The sequence below is a fragment of the Pinus tabuliformis genome, chromosome Q (assembly GCF_031772625.1).
Source record: "Pinus tabuliformis cultivar Carrire ecotype Pingquan chromosome Q, CPIR1, whole genome shotgun sequence".
Lineage (NCBI taxonomy): Eukaryota > Viridiplantae > Streptophyta > Pinopsida > Pinales > Pinaceae > Pinus > Pinus tabuliformis.
Window position 1 is genome coordinate 226,973,026 of NC_142296.1, and position 27,364 is coordinate 227,000,389.

At 35.8% G+C, this 27,364-nt stretch overlaps 2 non-coding genes across 2 annotated transcripts; both read left to right on the forward strand.

The window, feature by feature from the left end:
* Nucleotides 1–17,864: 17,864 nt before the first annotated feature.
* On the forward strand, nucleotides 17,865–17,945 carry TRNAL-AAG (transfer RNA leucine (anticodon AAG)). Its single transcript has one exon. It is a non-coding gene; the product is annotated as a tRNA-Leu (tRNA).
* A 10-nt stretch (nucleotides 17,946–17,955) lies between these two features.
* TRNAL-CAA (transfer RNA leucine (anticodon CAA)) lies at nucleotides 17,956–18,039 on the forward strand. Its single transcript has one exon. It is a non-coding gene; the product is annotated as a tRNA-Leu (tRNA).
* Nucleotides 18,040–27,364: the final 9,325 nt, after the last annotated feature.

Sequence of the window (27,364 nt, forward strand, 5' to 3'; positions counted from 1 at the left end):
AAATATACAGTTATACATAAGAATTTAGACACTTATTTGATAATGAAAAGTCAGCCAGTTGTGGGCTCTCCACATTCCTCTTAGCCATAGACTTGGTGGTTCATAAGCTCAACCAACGGTCACCCCCGAGCTGGGACAAAAAATCCATAGGCAACAATCCTAAAACCAAAATAAAACATTAGTTGAGACAACAACCCTAGCAACCCCAATCTCCAACCATAGGTTCGCATCCCCCTGACTGACACCCAAGTGGTGCAGCTTGAGTCTGTCAACAGTGCCCACCTTCCAAGATGACTTATAGTCAGTCAAGGCAGTCTCATCCCATAGCTCTTGGAGCTCAATTATTGTCTGATCGTCCAAGTACCACTAGCCAAACCGAAATAACTTTGTAGATGATGCCTAAGCCCCACCAGGACTCGTTAGCTATCTCTAAACTGTGTTCCCAAACCATAACTCTGTGGCCACCTAGCCATAAACAGGGCCAGCAAACCCTCGGAGCATTAGGCTACTTGGAGCTAGCATAGGGGCTCACATCATGAACATGATGCATCTGCTAGCATAGGGTTCACATCAAGAACATGATGCATCTTAGTGGTATGGTTAACTGAGTAACTGATCCTCAACAAGTTTCAGAGTCCACCCCAAGACTGACTAATTAATCAATAACCCACTGAATGATTAACTGACTCAATAATCATCCCAAACACAATCTATAATTCTTTATATATATGCATGTCTCTAACTTGCCATGTGGCACCCTCTAGGACCCACGTGGGCCCCATGTGCACTTTTCACCAAAAATACCCAATAATTTATTTTTTCCATGTTGTGTCCCCCATACCCTTTCTATGGAATGGGCTCTACAGCCAACATTAATTTATTAATATCATGATATGTACAAATTTACAATGTCGGGCAAGATGACCCAAAAAACATGACTAAAAATAACTACATGGGCACACAGGCCACATAATAGGATATCCATCTCAACAACCTAATGTCAAAAATACATATATTTACATTGTCAAAACAAGTGGGGGTTACAATTTGGATACCCTATATTTGAAGGAATTTTTACTCCAATTACCTATCTCAAATGAGAGAATAGGATATATTGGTGAAATCTTATTCTAATACATTTCCAATGGTATATGGAACTCCCTCTAATTCCATATGAATGAGGACATATGAAATATTTTTTCAAGATGACCCAACCAAAGTACAAGTAGGTCCCATTTGGATACACTATCTTTGAAGAAATTTTTACTCCAATTAACTAGCTCAAAAGGGAGCATGGAACACATGGTTGGAAATATTATTCTAAGACATTTCCAATGGTATATAGAACTCCCTCTAATTCCATTGGAATGGGGAAATATGAAATATTTTGTCAAGATGACCTAGAAAAAGTACAAGCAAGATGACTCAACCAATTTTATAAGCCAGCCCCATAAGTGAATGTACAAACACTATAAATATAGGTAATATGAGTTAAATTTAACAAAAAACCATCAAAGAATAGATCTAAGGCCGCAACAAGAGCCGATCAATAACTTTTGAGGGTGATTCTTAGAGTCTAAAGGTCGAAGAAAAAATGTGATCCATGGAGTGAATGAGTCGTCTTGGAATTTTCTCTATAATTTTTGTTCTAGGACGTTTCAAACTGTGAAAATTGGAATATACAAATAGAATATATTCATGTACTTGTGATTCAAATTTTAGACCTTGATTCACTATACTTTTAGATATATGGTCGAAGGAAGTTAGACTTAATGAATGCTCCTGAAATCTTCTTCAAACATGTCAGTTGGGAATATTTACTATAACTTTTTTTGTGTGATGTTTCAAACTATGAAACTTAGAGGATATAGATATAATATTATCATGTACCTGTCCTAATCACATACATTTTTTTCTATAATTTCATAGATATGATTTGAGGAAGTTAGTGTTCCTGAATGCTCATGAAACATGCTCCAAATATGTTAGCTTATCATTTTTGCTATAACTTTCTTTTTGAGATGTTTCAGACTGAAATTTGTATGAGATAGAGAAGAGATCTATAAGTACTTGTGGTTGAAATTTCAGAACCATATTTGCAAAATTGAATATGTGGCACGTTGTACAAATTTTTTATTGAGAAGAATCCAAAAATAACAAGTTTTGAGAGAAGTAGACTTCGTGAAGGAAGAAGCAACAAGTAGATGTGGTGTATGCAAAAGCATTTAAAATAGATAGTGAAGATATAAATAGTAAGAAAACTTGGTGAAAGAAGAAGCAACTAATATACATTGTGAAGTAGCAAGAAAGTAGGTTGGTGCCTATGAATATTTATAATAGAGGGGATTGGTGTCTCCTGTATGTTGGTGCCTACAAAAATTTACAATAGAGGAGATTGGTGTAGTCTCTTGTAGTTTGGTTCCTACAAATATTTATAGGAGAGAAGATTGGTGTATTTTGTAGGTTGGTTCCTACAAAGCAACAAAGGGGATTGGTGTCTCCTGTATGTTGGTTCCTACAAAGCAACATAGGGGATTCATGTCTCATGTAGGTTGATGCATACAAAGCAGCAGAGGGGATTGGTGTCTCCAATAGGTTGGTGCCTGCAAAGTCACAGAAGGAATTGGTGTAACAATAGGTTGTTTTCCTACAAATCAATGTAATAGTAAGTTGGTGCCTACAAGATCTTTCATATAAAGAAGTTTTGTGGTTTTCTCCCCTAAGGGTTTCCACATATATCTTGTGTTACTTGTTCAGTTTATGAGATTCATGTTTTATGATATTCAAATGTTTAAATAAGTAAAAAAATATCATTATATTGACCCCCCCCCCCCGCGCCCTCTCAATATAACTGTGAATCCAACACGTAGGCTATTGAGTTAGGTTTAGGGAACCTTGGAGGCAATTAATCCAATAGTTTGGTAGTGTTTGATGGTCAGTTAGATCTCATCGGTATTATGAGTGATTCCTTTTTCTAGAATTGTTTTGGGATAGCTTTACAATACTTACTATTTCTAGTAAGTCATTTTCAAGAATCGACTGGGTCAGCTAGCAGGGTTACTACTTTTAATATTATCGTTGGGTTCAATTTTGATGGTTATCTCAACATTTTATATAGTCTAGTTGTTTCAAATGAAATCACAATAAGTTATTAATTAAGAAAGCTAAATCATTTAACTTGATCATTATTTTAATATTTTTAATGAAGGAACTATAAGGGGAGATTACAAAGTGATAGATATTTTATTATGAAAAAAAATGAGGCCTTTAATTGAGAGTAAAAGTGATTTTATTTATTTCCACATGGCTTTATGAAGAGGGTCGAACTTCTTGGGAGAATTATAAAGGAAAATTTGTGGAGTTCATATCATGTGTTGGTTTCGATATTTGATGTTGCCATTTTCTGGAGGATATTGCTTCTTGGTTTGTGAGGAAAAAAACCCTTGCAGACGACATTCTCCACATTATTGGAATATATAATTTGGATAATATATTGGTGATTTCACATAGAGATCACAATTGGGATTCATTGTTGGTTTGATATCTATAGTCTAGAGTAGTTTTGAGGATATTTGGGGCAACAAAAAGGATTTTATACCTTTCTACAATATTGTTGCTACAATAACGTTGCTACAAGTATTTTGTAGATTTCAATTCAAAATTAGACGTATGTAGTTCTAGATTTAATGGGTATGCTTGAAATGTGTTTTTAAATCATTTTGGTTATTTTGTATTGTTCATATTAATCATACATAGTAATCCCAACTCTAAAAATAAATCCAAGTTATATCATATTGTGGGTTTGCCTAAATATTGTTATTTTTTGAGTTATTTAATTGTTACTAGTATTCTCATTGCCAACTAAATATTCTACATATCGCTCTCTTCTATAAACACATTCAAACATAACCCCCCACCCCCCCCACACACAAAATAAAAAAAAAAGGGGTATATGTTACGAAGGACCACTTTTCAAACTCAAGGTATGACCTATAACGTTAAAAAAGGAAACAAAGACATAAGAAGTGTTGTTGTTGCATAATTTTTGGCTTTTGCAAGCCTGGTGTCTCCACCAACTAAGCCTAATTAATTCATTTAATTCTACATCCATATGAATGGTTCTTCTAAATTTTCTATATACATGCTTACCATTTTCCAAAGTTTCCTTTTTTTATCATCAAATTGGATGCCTCTATTAAAATATAGACCCCATAATAAGTCCAAGACCAATGAAAGCCTTCATCCCCATGGTTTAATCTTATCTATCTTATAATTCATCCCATTATTCATATCTTTATTGAGCACAATTTTAATTATTTTCATATTCATTTAATACATGACACAAATTCACTGCCTTTTATATTCATTTCAAAAGAGGCACCCTTAAACTTCTCCATTTCCTTATGTATCTAGGGAAAAATATTTCATCCTTGTGGAATAAGACAAAGGATACGGGCATTTTTTGTATATTAACCATATAACTTCATTAAAAAACCTTCTAAGAGTGCATGGACATGCAGAGGATTCTACGTCAACAAGCACTCTAAACAAAAGAGAGGAAAGTAGAGGCTAGTAGTAAAGTACAAACCTTTTAACAAATCTCTACAAGATATCAGGTACTATTCCTAACAAAAATTCTTTGCTACAAAAGATAAAAGGAAAGACAATATTTACTAAATTTGATTTGAAATTTGGTTTTTACCATATTGGTATAATTCTAGAAGATAGGCACATGATTGCATTTGTATTTCCTCATGGACACTACCAATGGAAAGTCATTCCTTTTGGATTAAAGAGTGCACCTAATAAGTTTCAGAAAAGAATGAAGATATCTTCGGGGAATACTCTTGGATCACAGTTTACATTGATGGTTTGCTAATTTGCTCCAAGAATTAGTAGGAACATCTAAAAAACTTACAGATGTTTCATGATATAATATTCAAGCATGGGTTAGTTTTATCAAAAACAAAAATGGAGATAAGAAAAATGAAGATTGAATTCCTTGGTCTCGGAATTTCCAAAGGGCAGATTGTCCTACAAGACCACATCATAAAGACTTTCAGCCTATTTCCAGATGTCTTAATGGAGAAAACCCATCTTCAAAGATTCTTGGGTAGCCTAAAATATATTAGGCCATTTTATAAAGGACAACTAAAATACATACTAATACTCCAACAAAGATTAAAGAAGAATCCCCCTGCCTGGTCTCCAACAATGACTAATGCAATCAAGAGAATAAATGAAAATGTCAAAGAATTGTCGTCATTATCCCTACCTACAGAAAGGGGAAAATATATCATTGAAATAGATGCATCTAATAACACTTGGGCATGAGTTTTACTCAAAAAATTGATGGAAAATAATTAGTGTGTTCTTATGCCTCTGAATCCTTCCATGGGGCAGAACTAAACTACCCATCAAGCCATAAAGAATTGTTAGTTGTAAAGAAAACAATTCATCATTTTAGGTTGTATTTAAAGCCTGTCCACTTTCTCATAAGGTCATATTTGAAAGTAAGGAATGTTAAAATCTGATAATTTGATTATAGAAAGTCATTCCAGGATACAAAAGTGGGCTCTTTAGTTAGATAATTTTGATTTCAACATTGAGCATAAGCCTACAAAATTAAATTGCTTGGTTAATATGTTAACTAGAGAATCAAATTGTGTAGATTTGGCTATGCTATCAAAAGACCACATCAACAAAGGGAAATTGCCAATAGAAAGTATTAAACATCAGTAGAAGAAAAGAAAATCGCCAAAGAGGAAAAGTTACAGAGAGTCCAGTTGATATGCAGATCAAGCATTAGAATGGAAGTACTAGAGTTGTACAATGGAGAAAAAGTAGAAAGCCAACTTTCTATAAGCCTAATCAAAGAAATTAAAACATCACCTCTCCAAATCCAAATATTGGAGAAGTGGGAACAATAAATAGAAGCAGGACTCAACTCAACAAAACCATAAGCAAGTATCAACAAAGATGTGAGATATGTGCATATTGACTATGATAATTTTGGATTATGTTATTGTGACATTAGTTCAGGACCAGTATCATGGGAACATTACTCTCTATTACTAACATTAGTAAGGAAAAATAGAGAAATAGTCATATGTGCAGACACCAAAAATTTGGTCAAGAGGCCATGGTCTGGATGGACAGAGGCTCTGATTGAAAAAAATATGCCAAGGGTAAATTGGAACTGCAAAGGTGTACAATTCATTCTGAACATCCAAGATGAACTATTAAGAGCTGCACAATCTAAATTGTGGCTCAAATTTAAATTAATGTTCCTAAGTTGTGAGTTATCTCTGATAAACCCTCTAGAGAGAGTAATAATTGATAAGGAACTAAAAAATCATTAGAATGAGGTTATTGGTATTACACGAGAAGAATTGTCCTATAAATTTAGGGATAGAACATCATACCAAGGGGAGTAACTGCTGAAAAAATATCATCCACTCATGGCAATAACAATCATGAGAAGATGCCTTGATGATTATCTTTTCCATGTTCCCGATTACATGGATACTGAAGATCCATATTGGTCAAATGACAATATGACTTGGGAAGAGCTCCACAATTTAAAAAATTGAATGGAATCGTAAAACCAATTAGTAGGAAGCATGGTATACACTTATTTCATCATTAATATATTGCAGCTTTTACTTTAGTCGCTTCGTGGGTGGTGTATCACTCCACTATGTACTATGTAAGTACTCTGGCCTATTGGCCATGAGAATATTGTAGCTTTTACTTTAGTCTCTTTGTGGGTGGTGTATCACTCCACTATGTATTATGTAAGTAATTCATCCTATCAGCCATGAGAATATTACAACTTTTACTTTAGTCGCTTCATGGGTAGCGTATCACTCCACTGTGTAAGTAATCTGGCCTGTCATCCATGGGTATATTTCAACTTTACTTTAAGTCATTTCGAGAGTCCTTTAGTTTGTCGACTATCAGAACAATTTAGCTTTAAGGACATAGTCCTTATGAGAAATTGTCTGAAACAATACTTGAAATTTGGAGGACTTCTCTGACGTCTGGTGACGATTTACCCACATTTTAAGGAATCTTTGGATATGATCTTTAAGGATAATCTCTGCGTACTTGAGAAATCAAGTCATATCCTCAAAATATTCCACTTGCTCCCTCTAAACTCTATATATAAGGATCTATATCATTCTACTCATTCAGAGTTATAGAGTCAAGTCTGAGTCTTCTAAAGCTCCCTCTATCTGAGCTTGATTGATTCTTATTTAGGGGAAGTGATAAGACTACGCAGACATATGCAAATTTGCGTGAGAACCTAAAGTGGCAGCTTCCATAGTAGTCCAGAGTATGTTATTTGGTTTTTCATCAAGTCTATAATTTTCTAAGTATTATTGAAGGAATGAAGTAATTTCTTGTATGTTGGCGAATATTTGTCAAATTTCGAGTCTTGGGAGTCAAGTTGGTACCAAAGCCACACTTTGTCAACAACCTTCCAACTTCTATAATTAAGTAAGCACATCATTGTTGTTATGAAATATTTCAGTTTCTTATCACATGCATAAATTCAAAGGAATTTCTCTATGATTAAATGATTGGTAGAATAACAGGTTTTATTTTTAGATGTGAGGAAATATTGTTTTGGTTTATTTATGTTTAACCTATGTGTTGTTGAGACCTTGAGGCCATTCCCTATTTAGTCTTTTGAATTTTTTAGAACTTTGTTAAAATATATTTTTTCCAGTATGGATCCGTCTTTGGATCAAATAAATTATGTAGAACTTACTTCAGATGGTTCTACCATGACCTTAGTTTTAAAATGACAAGATTATAGTCTATCTACATTTCCTTCACACGAGAGTCTAATATCTATAAATGAACAAAACTTCACAAAACTACCGCCTATTAATCCAAGTCAAGTCTATAAGTTGAAGTGGTGGCATTATATTTCTCATTCTATCATTAAGACACATTCAATAGATATTCCTTTTTCTCCCTCAGATGATCCAGTTAATATAAACCTCCTAGATTGTGATATAATAGATTGGGCCAAAAAACAAGGATTTTTGTATGTGCATATTGGAGCCATCAAATTTGGTTTAGGCCCTCTTGTTCGGCCATACTTTCCATTCTCCTCTTTATGTTGTGTAATTGATACCAGACATAATAACTTCTCAAATGCACTAATAGGAGGGTTTTTTACACCTCTCAATGATGGATCAACTTTTGCTACTATCTTTCCTAAGTTCTTAGTAGCTTTAGATGACCCATACATCTATGATATGTTGAAATCCTATATTCTTCATGTTGGATATATATATATATATATATATATATATATATTCTCTAATTAATACTACCTAAGCACCCACGGGGGATTTGAACAAGTGACCTATCGCAAGGAGTGCCTTAATAGTGCACCCATTCACCGTCAATCCAAAGCCCTGTGGGCTTCTTCATGTTAGATTTGATATGTCTGTAAATTCCCATATAATCTGATTAAAATAATTGATTATTGTTCAGTTTGGCAATGATACTCTTCCCCCTTTGCGAAAATTTGTCCAAACTACCTCTCGACTACACAACATGGTAGAAAAAGATAAATCCAGACAAGTCCAACCTCTGACCTTTGATTGAACCCACATCTAATACCCAACAACCTGGGAAGACAAGTCCTCAAACTTAAAAACCCAAATGCATACTCACATTAATAAGCCTAGAAAGCCAATACCCTTGTCTGCAATAACCATAACCCAATCTTTAAAAATCCCTGAGTTATGCCCCGCAACAAGTCAAATGTTGCATTCTTGTACATACAAAATAAATCCTTCTAATTCTGTAGAGGAACCTCATAAAGGGACTCATAACAGATGAAGTAGAATAACTCAGCAAATTATCATAACACACACACACACACACACACACACACATATATATTATTAATAATGAATGGAGGATGTTTTACAAAGTGAGAGGCTCAGGCTTAAATACAACCCAACATTGATCATGCCCTATGCCCTAATTAACTAACAGTTTTACATAATGCTAATTTTTTTATATAACATTTCCTTCCTTCCAAAAAGATGCTTTGTCCTCAAAGCCTATGTAACGACGGATGTTGTTGACAAAATGCTTAGTCTCCCAAGAAGCTTCTTCTTCGGTAAGTCCTTCCACTTGATCAAGTATTCTTTGATTACTCATGATCGAAGCTTCTTTTCCCTCGTGGATATGATACCTTCTAGTTCTAAAATGACCCTTATTTCATCATCCAAGGATGGAAACGTTGTTTGTGCTGATTGATGGTCACCAAGTGCCCTTTTAGGGCAGGATACATGGAAGATGTTGTGGACACAAATTTTATCTGGAAGGCTTAAACTATATCAAACTTGGTTGATCTTTTTGTTGATCTATGGTCCATAAAACTTTGGTGCCAATTTATTTTTTCCTTTTTGTTTTAAGGATAATTGTTTGTATGGTTGGAGCTTGACAAATACCCAATCTCCAACTTCAAATTCTCTCTTGGTTCTATTTCGGTTAGCTTGTTGTTTCATATGATTCCTTGCATTATTTAGATTTTCTTTTAGAGATTGGACGACTTTTTGGGTTTTTTCTAACTGGTTTTTAATAGTTGGCGGCTTTGTCTCAATGATATACAATTCCTTCCATTTCGGAGGTTTGTAACTTTACAAAGCTTGAAAGAGATTCATTTTCACTGATGTGTGGCAAGTGGAATTGTACCACCATTCGACGAGATGTAACCACTGAGCCCACTTGTTTTGTTTGTCTGTGGCATAATAACGCAGGTAGGCTTCCACACATTTATTGGCAACCTCGGTTTTCCCATTTGTTTGAGGGTGGTAAGTGGAACTCATGTTGAGGTAGGTTCCTATATGATTGAAAAATTCCTTCCAAAAATTACCCTTAAATTTGGCATCTCTATTGCTCACAATAACCTTGGGAAATCCATGTAATTTGTAAAAAAAATTGCAAATTATTTCATTAATTTGTTTTGTTGAATCTGATTTCCTCATTGCAATAAAGTGAGCATACTTGGTGAGTCCATCGATTGCTACAAGAATTTTATCTTTACTATCAGACACAGGTAAACCTTCAATAAAGTCCATTGATATTTCCTCACATTTTTTATTCGAAATGTTTAAGGGATGAAGTCATCTGGGTGTCATAATATTTTCATTTTTATTTCTCTGACATTTATCGCATTCGGCTACATATTTTTAAATATCATTACTCATTCCCTTCCAAAAGAAGGATTGGCATGTGTTGTAATAGGTCTACATGTCTGGCTGACAATGAATCATGCGACTCTTTGAGAACCTTGGCTTTAAATTTGGAATTTGCATTCAGATAAATTCTTCCCTTGTACCATAGAATATCATTCTTCCATTCAAATTTTGAATTCTAAGGAATATTATTGATTATATCACTTGTTTTTGGATTTTTTGCGTATTCACTTTGAATCTCATTAAGCCATTCAGGAATAACCACTGACACTGCGAGTAATTATGGTTCTTCGTTTCTCCTCGACAAGGCATCAACTAGTACATTATCTTTCCCTTTCTTGTGTAATATATGCATGTCAAAGGCAACGATTTTTTCTATCCATTTTTGTTGTTCTGTAGATAGTGTTTTCTTCTGGAGAAGATGTTGAGGACTATTATGATCTGTTTGTATTAAGAACTTACTTCCCAAGAGATATTGTCTCCATTTGGCTAATGTGTGCATAATAGCAAGCATTTCCTTGTTGTATGTAGACTTGAGATGTTCGTACTTATTGAGAAATTTTCTTTCGAACACGATTGGATGACCATCTTGCATTAGTACTGATCCTATGCCAAAACCCGAAGCATCACATTCAATTACAAATGGTTTTGAGAAGTATGGAGTTGCTAATACAGGGGCATTAACATAACTTCCTTCAAATATTCAAAACACTTTCCTGCTTCGTCATTCCATCGAAGTGAGTTCTTCTTTAGAAGGTTTGATAGGGGTGTTGTTATATGGGCATAGTTTTTAATAAATCTTCGATAATATCTGGTCAACCCTAAGGATCCTCTTAGCTTGGAGATGTTAGCTAGTTTGGGCCACTCCCTTATAGCCTTGATCTTGTTAGGATCTACTTTAACTCCTTCTTTGTATATTATATGGTTGTGATATTCTACTTCTTCCTTCCCAAAGGTACATTTGGACTTCTTGGCATAGAACTGATGCTCTTCCAATAGTGTAAGAACTTTCTCCAAATGTTGTAGGTGCTCCTTCCAAGTTTTACTGTAAACTAAAATGTCATTAAAAAACACTAACATGAACTTCCTTAGATATGGATGGAATAACTCGTTCGTAGAGGCTTGGAATGTAGCTGGTGCATTCGTTAACCCAAAAGACATTACTTTAAATTTGTAGTGACCTTCATTTGTTTAGAACAAAGCTTTTGGTATGTCTTCCAACCTTATTCTGATTTGATAATACCGTGACCTTAAGTCCAATTTTGAGAAGTATTTAGCGCCATGTATTTCATCCAACATTTCATCGATGAAGGGAATTGGGACCTTGTTTTTAATTGTTATTTTGTTTAGTCCTCGATAATCGACACATAACCTAAATGATCCATCTTTTTTTTGCACCAATATAACTAGAGAAACATACATAATTTTACTTTTTGAGATGATGTTACACTTTAAAAGATCTTGGATTAAACTCTCAATTTCCATTTTTTTATGATGTAGATATCGATACGGTTTGATGTTGATGGGGTTTGATCCTGCTTTGACTTCTATTGTATGCTCGATTTCTCTATTAGGAGGCATTTTCACAAGAAGGTCTTGGAATACTTTTTCGTGCTTCTAAATTAGCTCTTGTACTTCTAGTGCTTATTCGCTAATCAATTTTGAAGTTAACTTTTCTAATTGGTGACATTGTACTACATAGGTTGGTTCTCCTCTTCGAATCATTTTCATCATTTGGGATGATGATATGATTTGATTCTCAAGTGCTTGGAATCCATATAACTTATATTTCTGCCCTTCCCATTTAAATTATATAAACTGATTTTAATGGTTGGCAGAGTAAGCACCGAGGGTTTGTAACCATTGGGCACCTAAGACCACATCTAGTCCTCCTAATGGTATAGTGTAGAATGGAGATTCTAAATTAAAGTGTTGAATATGCAAGTTGACTTTATGGCATTTCTGTACCTTTTCAATCTTCTTACCGTCAGCTACCATCACCTTCATGTTGGGCATGGGAAATGTGAAAATGTTGAGTCTTTTCGCCATGGTTGAGTCCAAAAAATTATGGGTGCTACCGGTGTCGATGAGAACCATTAAATTGTTCTTCTTGATATGTCCTTTTAATTTTAATGTTTGGGGTTGTGATATACCTATCATAGCCGATAGTGACACTTGCGAAATGCATTCGTCGTCTAGTTCTGGAGATAATTTTGGGGCATCTTCGATTTCTTCTACGTCTAATTCATCACTGTCTGATTTATTAGTTGCTTCACAGCTATATAGATTCTTGGGCTCTTTTCTTTTAGCACACCTATGTTTAGGGTCCCATTTCTCGCCACAACGTTTTCATTTGCCCCCTTTCATCCTTTGCATTTCCACGCTAGATTTTTCTCCTTCATGAAGATTTGGTGGAACATATTTTGTGTTTTCTGTATTTGCAGACAGGGGAAATATTTGTCTCGAAGATACTTTTTCAGCCTTTGACCACAACGTCTTTTCAAATTTCTTTTCAGCAAATTTTTCTTTTTGTCTTGCTACTTCTATCGATGTAATGTCATGAAGCTCAAGTTCTGCTCATATATGGGTTTTAAGTCTGGCAGTGTACGATTGGATTAGACGAGTTTCTAATAATCCTGTACTCATGTTGCTAAAGTCTCCCATTCTTGAGTGTATTCATCCACATCTCCTTTTTGTCGTAATCTGGTGAGTGTTGAGAATAAATCTTCTTCCTTTACACCTTGGAACCTTTTAAAGAACACATCTTTAAATTTCCTCCAACTAATAGTAAGTGTCATCTCCTTCCACCACATATACCAATTATATGCTCTGCCTTCCATTTTCATGGAAGCATGCCTGATCTTTTCGTCATCATTGTCAATATCGTAAATCTCGAAATATTCTTCTGCTTTATTGAGCCAAGCAACGCTGCATTTTTCGTTATCGTCGAATTTGGGTAGCTCGATTTTTTCTCTTCGTTGATATGCCGCTAAAGATGGAGCAAAAAAGGGGTATTGATTTGAAAAAGACATATTGTTGAATGGATTCCAAAGATTCTTATTTTGAAAGTTCGTGTTACTATTTTCTTGATTAATCGTAGAAGATGTCTTCATAGATTCAGGTTTCTCATGTTTGTCTGATGATTTTGATGAATCTGGAGAATTGAGATGTTGAGTAGCATCATTATTCTAGGGCATTTGATTGGGTGCAATCTTCATGCTGGTATAAATACAACCCAACATCACCATAGCTTGATCCACCTTAACTGAAAGGTCTACCTGATCCTTTTTAAATTCATTCTTGTTCTCCTTGATCTGACCCTTTATTCCATTTGTTGTGTCTTGTAGTGTCAAGATTTTGTCGCCATGTTCGGTCACCTTAGCCTCAAGTTCGATCAATTTTTTATTGAATCTTCCATCGACATTGATGCAACCATTGATCTGGTATGTGGCGAAGTATACTTATCCAACATGATTTTTCATTTTTATTTATTTATTTATTTTTTACTTTTATTTTTAAATTGACCTAATTTTTTTAAATAATAATTAAAATATATAATTAAATATTAATTATATTATATAGTTATTAAATATTAATTAATTATATAATTTTAAATTATATGACTAATTAATAATTAATACTATAATAACTATACACATATATTAATGACAAGATTAAAAGAGTTCAAAGGTCCACTGTGGTCAAGGGATGGAATGCTTGGCTGTTTGGCAGTGATTGAGAATGATGGTCTGCGTAAAAATCGTCGCAGAGGTATCAGTTTTCACAGAAAATGGTAGAGGAAATAACAGGCGTAGGGCATGGAATGTTGGCAACGAACAACAATGGGATGGTTGTGGTAGGGGGATCAAGTGGCGTAAGAGAGGACAGACGTGGAAGAGATGTGGATGTGGAGTATAAGACGGCATGGGCATAGGACTGTCAAGGTGTGACAGTCGGAAGAGATGGTGGGAATTCTCGAGTGACGATGAGAGGGATAGGTGATGGATGCACCGAGAGCGATGAATGCAAGGGAGATGGAAACACTGACAAGACAAGGGTGGTGACAGGGTTACAATGACGGATGATGTTCTATGCAGCGGACACCTTGGTGTAGTGATTTTGCCGGAAGAACGAACCCACTCTGATACCAAATGAAGTAGAATAACTCAACAATATATATATATATATATATATATATATATATATATATATATATATATATATATATATATATATATATATATATATATATATATATATATAATTAGTATGAATGTAGGATGTTTTACAAAGTGAGAGGCTCGAGCTTAAATACAACCCTACGTGCCTCTTGGTGAATGGGCATGATCTTTGATCATCCCTGATGCCCTAATTAACTAATAGTTTTAGAGAATGCTAATTTTTTTATATAACAATAGATGTCCTATCTTCCAAGAAAAACTTAATAATCTCCAAGGAAAGAGATCTATAACAACTTACTCTCCTTCATTGCAGTTGATCATGATGTCTTTTCCAAGAGAAGGCTTAGGCCAAATCAAGAAATTCCCTAGTGGAGAAGAGTAATATTTACAGGTAAGAAACTTTCCAACTGTCCCTTTCAAATAGTTTGTTGATGATTTGAAATGGAAATGAGAATATCTTCTAGTAAGATCTTCATCATTAGGAGAGTCAATGTCAGATGAATGCAAGCTATTAAATTTCTCAAATCTACAAGCTTCACTGACAGGACAAAATATAGATGATTTGCACAAAGACTTGTTGCAAATCAAACAAGATGCATAATCTTTGAAGAAAGAAATAAAAGATATGACAGATAAAATTGACATATTGTCCCATGTCCTTATAGACACCACAGTTTTAAGAACATCTTTGAAAAAAGTTGAATCCAGGCTAGATTTGCTAGACTCTTTGTTAGAAAAAATAAATGAAGTAAAAAGGGCAGTAAGAAGGCCAGAAAGGAACCCTTACATTTCTCATAAGGATATCCTTCGATATGAGACAAAGAGCAGTAGTAGTAAACACAAGAAAAACAACTCCATAGGAGTATTTCAGGTCTAAGATAACAGACCTGAATGAGACATTGGAGAGACAAAAGATATCCTAGCAAGGATAAGGAAATAAGTGTTTGTCATGAGAAATTGGCCACATCTTTTACAACTACAAGTTAAAGAAAAATGTCCGAAAGAAATGTCCATAAAAAATGAGCCAGAATTTGATACAACAATGCTAATAACATCCTCTTTTCGCCCTAAAGAATTATCATCTTTAGGAATTGATACGACCAATAGAATTATCTTAGCCATGCTTGAACATTCGGTCATCAATTTTGGTTGTCACACTACAGAAGAAATAAGGTTTGTTATCCAATTGTTAATAAATTGGGTCATTGCTAAAAACGCAGAAGATGCATCAATCACCCCAAGGTATGTGGCCACACATCTGGTAAAATGTTTTATAGGATTTGCAACTGATTGGTGGCGTTGGTTTCCATAAATGATTAAAGATGAAATGATGAATGATCCCAAGGCAGATGAAGTAATACTACAAGCATGGATTGCACAATTTCATGGCCTTGAGACAGACGTAGATCATGAGCATCTTGCATCCTTATACATTGAATTAAAGGTTTTGTAATCTTGCTTATCATGATCAATACATTGTGATGTTCTCTTTAAGAGTGAAGAGGAGTGGGCAAGATCTTTCCTTTTGTTATCCATATTTATTTTAAGTTAGTATTGTATGTATAATGATTGTAATTTTCCTTCTTTTCTTGAAAAATAATGGATTATACTCAAATTTAATTTAATCATATTAAATGCAAAATATAACTATGAGAGTGCATTAGGAAGCTTTAACAAACCTTAATTAACATGAAAATCATAAAATTGATATAATAGGCATGAAACATAACAACAATTACTACCATAATAATAAAATATACCATAATCAATACAATCTTTATAATCATACAAAATAATTAAAAAACTAAAAACTAGCTAACTCCAGAAAGAAAGAAAGAAAAAAAGCAAAAACAGAAACAAAATTACAATGAAAAAAATCAAAATTATAATTTGAAAAACCTTAAAAAAAAACAATATGTTAACTCACAAAAATAAGCTCATTAATCCTTAAAATAGTACTTCTTAAACATGAAACACCTTTGAAAAAATAACAAGATTAAGAAAAGTTTTCCTATCATAGACCAATAATATTAGAAACTTATTAGAGCCCACCAAAAACAAAAATCTTACCAACAATAGATAATAAATGTGAGATACATTATGGATAAATATTATAACATTAATATTAAAGTAAACCAAAAACAAAAATGTTAGAAACAATAGATATTGGAGAGACCAAGGAGACCAGCGCACAGAGAACAACCTAAAAGCAAATTGTGTGCATGTGAAATAGGTGTATGGAATTTTTGCTCCAATCTTAGCCACCATCTAAAATTAATAAAAATCCTATAATTAATGATGACATTGTATTTTTTTTTTCTAGAAAGAAAATCATGATAATATATTGAGGATATATAAACATATTGTTCAGATAGATCTGAAAGAGTTTAAAAGACTCCTGATAACTACCGATAGACAGCATCTCAAAACCAAGTTGAGGAGATAACCATCATGTTTGAACATGTTCACAATATTTTCATAAAGAAACAAAAAACCATTGAACCATTCAGCTGATCGGATGATAAAGAGCAGTGATAGATGATAGAACATATTTGGCGGAATAAGAAGAGTCCTCAAAATTTTTTTGATTCCGCCACCTCCAGAGTGACCAGATGGTGATGGGAAGAATCGGCCGGAGAGTCTTTTGTCGCCCCCACCAGGGAAATGCTGCATCCATAGAGATGAAGTTAAGATGTTGAAAGGAAAAAAACTGTGCAAGGTCATACCAGATTTGTTGAGAGACAGTGCATTTGAAGAACAGGTGGTAGTTTGTCTCCTCGTCCATATTGCAGAGAGCACATCTACAGGGGCCGTGCCATGAGCGTCTTCTCAAGGAGTCCCAAGTTAAATTCTTGTTGAAGAGCACCAACCAGGAGAATAAAATAAACTTGAGGGGGCAGCCAAGCTTCCACCAGAAGACAGGGAAGGGCCGATTGGATGAAATGTTTGCAGAAATGAGATCAGAGTAAATGTCCTTTACATTTGCATGTGAGACAAAGAAAGGAAGGGACCAGATCAGATGGTCTTTATTGGTGGATCGTTGGATGCCCCCTGCTAGAGAGAGGAAAATAGATCGAACCATAGAAGATGTAGGTCTAGATCTATTGGAAGACCAATATCATCTGCATCCCAAAACATGGGCAAAGGGCCGCACCAATCCTTTATGATACGATCCCATGTGAAGTAACCAGCTCGCTATCATCAATTCCCGTGACTCTTATTAAAACCCTAATTTTAAATCAATCTCCATTTCAATACGATGGCGATGTGATGGTGAAGAATGAATTTTGTTGGATTTTCCTCCCTTTTCTTTGCTCTCCAATTATCCGCATCGGAATTGCAATCCTCAATTTTTTCATCGTGTTTTGGAATATGGAGGTGCGTCATATTGTTGGACTGGGTCCGTTATGACTCGGATCTAGTAATCGTCACCACCAATTATGAAACAGCAGTTGAGATGGCCGAGTTGGTCTAAGGCGCCAGATTAAGGTTCTGGTCCGAAAGGGCGTGGGTTCAAATCCCACTCTCAACATAAATATGATGTCAGGATGGCCGAGTGGTCTAAGGCGCCAGACTCAAGTTCTGGTCCTCGATTGAGGGCGTGGGTTCAAATCCCACTTCTGACACAATTTCCTCTTTTACTGAGTTCACTTCTTGGAATGCCACCGAACTCCTAATTCTGTTTTCACTTCTTCGAATGCCTTCCTCATTCTCTTTGGTGAATTTCTCATTCTGTTCACACTTTCCTCTTTTACTGGGTTTGGTGAATTCCTCATTCTCTTCCCACTTTCCTCTTTTACTGAGTTCACTTCTTGGAATGCCTTCCTCATTCTCTTTGGTGAATTTCTCATTCTGTTCACGCTTTCCTCTTTTACTGAGTTCTCAGTCTGTTCACACTTTCCTCTTTTACTGAGTTCCACTTCTTGGAATGCCACCGAACTCCTCATTCTGTTCGGAGAGTTCAATTTTCCGAACTCCTCATTCTGTTTGGTGAATTCCAACTCACTTCTTGGTATTCCGCCGAACTCCTCATTCTGTTTGGTGAACTCCAACTCACTTCTTGGTATTCCACCGAACTCCTCATTCTGTTTGGTGAATTCCAACTCACTTCTTGGAATTCCACTGAACTTCTCATTCTGTTCGGAGAGTTCAATTTTCCGAATTCTGTTCGGAGCGTTCAATTCTCCTAACTCCTTATTCTGTTTGGCGAATTCCTCATTCTATTCGGTGAATGCGACTCCTCATTCTGTTCGGTGAATGCAAGAGGTCATTCTGTTCGGAGAGTTCAATTCTCCGAACTCCTCATTCTGTTTGGTGAATTCCTCATTCTGTTCGGTGAATGCAAGAGGTCCCGAGTTCAATTTTCTATCATTGATGCAGTAATATTTGCCTGCTCCCGAGTTCAATTCTCGGAATACCCATAAGCAATTTTCAGAATGCCCTTATACTTAGGATGTGAGAAGCCCCCAGTTCAATTCTCGGAATGCCTCCTCTATGTTTAGGGTGCGAGAGGTCCCGAGTTTAATTCTCGGAATACCCTTGAGCAATTTTCGGAATGCCCTATGCTTGATGTGCTAGAATCTGAGTTCAATTCTCGGAATGCCCTATGCTTGATGTGCGAGAATCCGAGTTCAATTCTCGGAATGCCCCATGCCATGCATCATTGATGTAGTAATATTTGCCTTCTTAATTGCATGTATCATTGTTTATGTGATACTTGCCTTCTTAAATCTTCTTTGTTTTTCTTTACTCGATATTCATTCGTGCTCTCTCTCAGGGAAAGATCAATAAATATCACAGGGTAATAGGATAATTCAATTAAGAAATGAAAAAATTCAGATGATCAAAGACGCCGGTGGTAACAGCAATCGTACAAAATCAAGAAGTTTTTCTATATCCAAGTTCAATCTACATTAGAATTTCAGAATGGAGTCGTTTAATGAGGTTCACAAATTGTTTTGAAGGTAAAAGTGGTTACAATCTGGAAAAAAAAAATTCAAAAAATCTTGTAGAGATAGTGTTTGAATCATGTTTTTATGGTGGAAATGGGTTCAGTACCATCAAAAACATCTAACACCCCTAAAATTTGAAATTTAACAACTATAACTTGGATTTACAAAAATCCTTGTCAGATTTTCGTTGAGTATAACCAAAATTTCCATAACTTTCTGAGTCATTCCTCTCCCAGTTAGACTATGGCTTTTACAATAACAAGTCTCGCATGGCCACAATATTCGGATCGAGAGCCTGTTATCGCAATTAGGATTTATAGTACACTTATACACTTGATTTGGATATTTTTTACTGGAGTATTATGGATGGGGAGTGTAAGGCCTTCGCGACTCGGGCAGGGGTGCACGACGAGCCGGCGGTTAACGCGACGAGTAGGCGCTCCGTGCACGATGAGCGGGCGAACGATATGCGACGTTGGTGCGAAGATCATACGCGTTAAATGTGACGAAATGCGACGATAAGGAGTGTGTGCAAAAATGGCTAAGTGTTAGTACACTTGAGCGTATATGGGAGTTTATATGCATATTATATGAAAATAATATGAACATATTATATGCGATATGAACATATTATATTATATGCATATGTGAATAAAATATAATATAATAAGCCACATGTAAAGGGGATATGTGAATAATGGAGCACATACGACAAACACTTATGTAATACGAAAGGTATATATACATGGAATAATAAAACAATAAAGTATAAATCAAAGCCGACATGTAATAAAGTATGTAGAGCATACGACAAAGAATATGAGGTCGGCCATGGATTAACACCATGTAATATCACATTCGAAGGAATATATATAAGATATGCATGGGAGCTCATAAAGCATCGAACTCCACTTGGATACCTTCGCATAAGGACAAGGAAAAAGTGCGAAGTCTTGAGGATATGCGCATACCTCATGCGCATAAGAGTTAAGAAGATCTCGCATGTTTTAGGTTGGTTTATGTGAAGGGTTGTCACGGTTGAGGAGGTTTTTGTACTCGGTTTTATGCAGGTTTTTGTAAAGAGGTTGAGTGGCTCGGGTGAGCACTCTCTCTTGGACAAGGGTGCATGAAACGTTGTAAAAGGCAGGTGGCCTGTCTTTTGTAAGAATATTGGTTAAGTGTGAAGCTTGGCACACTTGTTGTAAAATCTGGTATTCTTGATATAAATAACATTGTTGGGCAGACTGTTCGGGGAGTTGCCCCTCCCTTCATATTGTGTATTGCTCTCGGTTTATTGTTGATGATTGATGAATGAGAATGTTCTTTAATGAAGTATAAAAGATAACATTTATTCGGTTATAAGAACACAAGTTAACTAAGTTTATGTTGAAGTAGGCGTAGTCCATAAACGTGAGTATTGTTAAAAAGAAAGCGTTCGGTGGTGCCGCACCTCGCCGGCACGGTTGAAAGACTACCGTAGGCTTGGGGGCGTGACAGGGAGGGTAGTGGTGATCTACAGATTTGTGTAATTTTTAGGTATATACACACTTATACACTTGATTTGGATTTTTTCACTGGAGTATTATGGATGGGGAGGGTAGTGGTGATCTACAGATCGCAATTAGGATTTATTGCACACTTATACACTTGATTTGGATATTTTTTACTGGAGTATTATGGATGGGGAGGGTAGTGGTGATCTACAGCTTTGTGTAATGTTTAGGTATATAATGAGCCTCTCCGTTCAATAATTTTTTTTTTATTATTTACCATACATATGAAGTAAGTATAAAAAGAGGTTTTATTTATTTATCATACCACTAGTTTATTTATATTTTTATTTATTTACCGGGCCTCTTTTTTTAGTGTTCCTAACCCTATTTATATCTTAAATTTACACTGTGTTTATACATAATAATAATTAAATTGATTTTTAAATAGGACCCAGCATAAATGACATAAATATTTTGAGACTAAAATTTAGAATATACCTTGTGCATTCAGAGCTTTAGATAGAAATTCCAGCAAAAGAGCGTAGTAATGAAATTATATTGTTAAACAAACCATACCATAGATAGAATATAATATCTTAGATATTTCCACCTATTGAGATTGGGCTATTGAGATATTCCACACACACACACACACATATATATTTGTAATAATAAATAAATGTCGGCTCTCTAATAGTTAAACATAAAAAGTATATATATAGAGATATATATATATATATATATATAGCTCAAAATTCAAAGTTCTTTTATTGGCTCTAAAACTGTATGGTTTCATCCGCCTCATCAAGACGATCACAACGCAATTCGTTTCGTCGAAAACATAGTCTGGATGAAGGAGAAAAGGCTTGTTGTTCATTTTCCTAAATAGTTAAAAAAAATTGCAGAATGGGACAAAATGATGACATAGCAATCCAGTCAGTAGTCCAGTCAACAAGGGGAATCTTCTTTAGTTTTCGCCCAATGGGGCTATGACAAGAGTCACCTCCAGATTCGCTAATGTGGTTGTGTGCAAGGGAAATTTCCTAATTGGCCTCTAAGGTGGAATTCAAATTTATTTTTGTTTAAATATTTTTTTCTTTTTCTCGGTAAATACTATTCTATTAAAAAGTGAAAAAATATGTACAAAGTTCAGAGCCTCAAACGAGGCCGACGCCAAACCTCGAACACAAACTCAGGGACTTTACTGATTATCCTGTTCACTGGATTTACAATGCAGAGCTCAAGAAGTTGATTACAGTCCCTGACATACTGACAAAAAATATCCAGACTATGGTTCTTCCGCCCTTCAGTAATTTCAAAAATACAGTGTCTTCTATCATGGCTGACTTTATAACAGAAAAAGAAGTCTGAATTATCTAAGACTACCATCTGAAGCCTAAGACTAAAACAAACACGAGAATTAGACTGTAAAACCATAGACACAGAGTCAAAAAACAGAGCGTGCACCCAGAGGAGAATCAGTCTGCCTGACTTGGAGAAGCTCGCCTTTCCTCCTTCGCCGGGCATGGAGATGCAACCCAGGTAGCAAACCCTTCATCGTCCAGCAACGGCTCTCCAACTGAATCTGTGACCAGATGTAAGTGTCCAGTTGGGCGTTGAGATGGCTCACAAACGTTGTCGTCTTCCTTGGCAGGAGCTGGTTGCTGAGGCACATTCTGAGCAGGGGCTCCCTCATTGATGCAGTTCGCATGAAAGACCAGCCCCGTCATATCTCCGAGCAGGACGCTGTCATCCTGGGAATTGGAGGAAGCCGGAGGTGTCGAGCTGGGGTGGTGGCTTTCCTCCTCAGAAACAAACATAGAAAAATTCACAGTAACCGTCGGTCTGTTGAGCTGACTCTGGAAAACAAATCTGGAAGTCTGGTAGGAACTGTTTGGAATGGATCTCTCCTAGTCTGACTGCGGAGAAGAGGGCAGAACTAAGGCAATTGGGATAATTTGATGGGGCTCTGAAGAAGAGGGGCTAACTCTGATACCGGACCGACCCCCCCGCCGCGGAATACCTCGACTGCGAGGCATTGCAACAGAGCCAGAAGAACTGAGATAACGGCTGAGACAGAGGAAACCCGACGAGACAGGGGAACTACTGGAGTCCAAACTGTGTTGGAGCCAAGCCACTAAAACAACAGGAGAGACTTGATGAGAGAACTGAGACATCATAATAATATAAAGAGCAAAGGCAATTGCCGCAGCGGGCGAATGAAGGCGTTCCATGCTGATGAGCTCGAACCAGGACATAGGAGCCATGCGCGCATTGAATTGCAGCGTATTCCGAGACTGAGCCAACTTTAAGTCACTTGCTTTGAACCAAATATCAACGTCGATCATGCGTACCAGATGATCTCCCTCCTGCCTTCTGTCAGGCCAGGTGTCTGGACGGAAGGGCATTTCATTAATTGCATGTGCTAACACCCGCATCCGGGTTAAATATTATTATATATTATATATAGTATTATTTATATTATATAGTTTTTATTAACTATATATTATATTTAAATGGGCATAAGTCAAAGTTTCAGTGGTGCATTTATTGTATTAAAAAATTGCGATGGGGGGAGGGCGGGTTTGAACCCATGACTTCCCCCTCCTACTTTAAGGAAATACGAACAAACATCAACCCACGTGCTTGTATGGAGAGCCACCGCACCATAGTTTATGCTATAGCTTGTTGGCCGATGGGTAGAGGAGGGAGCCAACCCCCTCTCCATGCGACCACAAACCACATGACCAAGGGCCAGCGCTAGCATTAACCGCGATTAGTGCACCATTAATCCAGGTTTAGCCTTAATTAACCCAAGTTTAAGATGGCAGTAATTTTGGAGGCCTGCCAAATTAGGCGGAAACTACTAGTTTTGGCGGACTTAACTGGAGTCTCTCCAGATTTAGCAGAGGTTTCCTAGGAAAAATTGAAAGAGGCATAACTTACTTAATTTTCGAACAAATTGAGATCAGAAAGAAGCGTTCTTAGCTAATTTGGACATTTTGAACACATTGGTGCAGGTATCAGGAGCCATAAAGCTTTGTAAACAACTTTTTTTCCACATTGAGCTAATACAAAGGCCTAAGCCATGGAAGCTGGACTAAGGAGATATAGCCCATGAGGGGTGAACTCCTTTATAAAAACACTATGTTAATGTGTCACATTGATGGTTTGTTGTACTGTACATGTTTGTCGTTAATTATTAGTTTCTGAAGTTATTTTTCTCATGAATATCTTGTTTAACTTAAGGAAATTTACTTGTTTGTAAGCACCAACAAGTAAGGAAATCTCAGCTCAAAAAGCAAGAAGCAAGCACATGTTTATTAATATGTAATTGTTATTAGCACAACAAAACTAATCACAAAAATACAGATCAAGTTGGTATCAGAGCTCAAGGTTGAATTGCTTGATTGCTTGAGTTTGTGCAATCAGGGTTTTAATGGTTGCAAAATTGTGATGCTTACAAGGTTAAATTTGTAGAGAGGAGAAAGGAAGCTATTGGTTGCAAATCCTGAGGTAATTCCTAGAAGAAGGAGAGCCACAAGGCCATAATCTCCAACACCCAAAGTTTCAATTACAACTGCACTTGAAGCTCCTCAAGTTTGGCCTTCAACTAATATTGAAGAAGTATAATTAGTACAAATTTCTGAACCTGAATCCATAGCCATTATGTTTGGAGAAAGAGAGCCTGAAGGTCCCTCTTCAGAAGAGGAATAATTCAAGAAATACTTCTACATTTTGACTGAGATGGTTAAAGTCCTCTATGAAGAGATGAACACTAGAATGGTTGGAGAGAGTTCTAAACCTCCACATGGAGAAGGATGCTCAGGGGATAAAAAAGATGAGAATAAGGATTCTAAAGGGAATGGTGGAAATCCACCTCCATCTCCACCATCCTCATCATCTTCCTCATCATCTTCACCATCTCACACAGCATCATCTTCCACTACCACCACTGCAACTGCCCATACTCATTCCAAAACCCCAAAAGGAAAAACTCCATTATTGAAATTGGACATAAAATTCGAACTTCCTATGTACAATGGAGAAGTGAATGTAGAAAAGTTTGACAATTGGATTTGACAGTTGGAGGTATATTGCAGAATTCAAAACCTTCAAGAAGACGACATAAAGATCCAGATTGCTTCACTGAGGCTACAAGGAGTTGCACTAGTTTGGTGGGAAGCAAAGAGTCAAGAGGAAATGAGAATCCATGGTAAGATATCCATTACTTGGGTTGAATTTGTTTATGCAATTAAAACACAGTTTTATCCTCTAGCCTATATGCAAAAATCCGTTATGAGTTGATAGAACTTTATGCAGCTTAAAGGTAAAATAGTCCAAGATTATACACAAGAATTTAGAAAAAGAGCTTTGTTATTAGAAGTGAATTTGAATTCTCAAGATACACTGCTGAAATATATTAGGGGTTTACAATCCTATTTGAAACACACTATTCTTATGTTCAATCCAACTAATTTGGACGAAGTATGTGTGCAAGACATGCACCTTAAATCTAGAAAAAAGAACACTTATGAAGAGGATAGTAATAAAAAGCCACCTAAGGAGAAAGAGAAATGAGGAAAATGGAAGGGAAAGAAGAAAGAAGGGGAGAAAATCATAGAGAGGGGCATGATGAAGCCCACTACTGGAAATTGCATCTAGAAATGAGACCAAATAAGTTCAACAATAAAGGGAAACAAAAAACTACTGCTATCACTCAAGAAGATTTAGGTTCTGAATCAAGTGATGAAAACAAAAGCATTATCATGGGAATCAAAGGAAAACAATATATTGCAAGCACTAGTGCACAAAACTATAACACTACTACTACTCCAAATGAAAATAGATGAATTGAGTTATTTCATGTTACGGATCATATCTAAACACACCAAGATTGACACACTCTTCGATAGTGGGTCACAAGCGAATCTAATCTCTGAAGACTTAGTCAACAGATTGAATCTTGAAACTGTACCTCACCATAAACCATACCCTTTGGGATGGATAACAAGAGACACACGTTTACAGGTTACATGAAAATATTTGTTTAAGTTTGCAATCACTACAAATTTTGTTGACGAAGTAGAGTTAGATGTGGTACCACTTGATATTTCAGGTGTGGTGTTGTGTAGTCCATATTTGTATGACCGGAAAGTATTATTTTACCACCATGATAAAAAGTATCACTTGTTCAAGGATGGTGTGGAGTACAAAGTGAGAGCCCATTGCAAAAAGCTAAACATTTATTTGGTTAATGTAGGGGAGGCAAAAAGATTAGTGAATTCAAGTAAAAGTTTAGTACTTCTCAAGTTCAAGCTAAATGATGATATTGTTTATGAAAATGTTGTTGCATGTAATGCCAGTGTCAATTCTTATTTGGTTGTTTCAGTTCATCAGAGTGATGAAGTATTTTAGGTTGTAAAAGAATCGCCCTTCAAGGAGAAAGAAACTTCACATGAAAGATCTTTGCAGCAAGAGGTTTCTCTTTGTGATGTTAGCATGCAAGGGTTGAAAAAATTCCAAAGTGTAGAGACACCAATTCAATGCAAAAGTTTGTTGAACAATGGGCTCATTCAATCATCCCTTACGCTAGGTTGTGCACTAATGGTGATGGTGCCAAAGAGGAATGGTAAGTATTTTAAGAAAGAGGACAAAATGAGTAATTTTTGCCAAAGCAATGTTGTAAAAAGAGGTTAGTGCAAAAATATACATAACACCAAACAAGAATGATTTGTATGGATTTTAATGTTGTATGTTCTTTGTAGCACTTCTTTTACATACATGAATTTGAATTATGGCAAAAAATAGTCATTTCTTGAAGAAACTATCCACTTGGGTGACATAAACATGTTGATAAAATTTTCTTAGTCAATTTAATGTCTTAAATTGCTCTACATAAATTATCAATCCGGGTATCGTAAACTGATGAAGTGTGGTGCACTATATGTGCTTAGTTAATCTTTCTCTTACTTCGTTGTTTTATAGTTTATGTTCAACTCTTCCTAAAACTCTGCTTCAAACACATGTGCTGTGTAAAGCACGATTAAGAAGTAGTCAGAAATAAGTCCAAAAAGTAGTCAAGCTCTAAGGTGACAAGTAAGAAAAACCACTTTAAAGACCAGTTATAATGTTCAAATCTTCCTAAAACTCTGCTTCAAACACATGTGCTGTGTAAAGCACGATTAGGAAGTAGTTAGAAATAAGTCTAGAAAGTAATCAAACTTTAAACTTGCAAAGAAAGAGCTTGAAAGAAATAACTTGAAATGAAACTGAAAGCAAAGAACTTGAAATGACTTGAAAGTAAATGACCACATTCTAATGGCATTAGTCTCTATTCATATTGCTGCAAATAAAAGAAAATAAGAAAATCACTTTTAAAACCAAAGATAAAGATTATCTCTCTCTAACTCGCTGCTTCAAACACATGTACTGTGTAAAGCATGGAAAGAAAGTAGCTTAAGTTGAATTAGAAAAGTGATTAAAAATGAGAAAATCTACTTTAA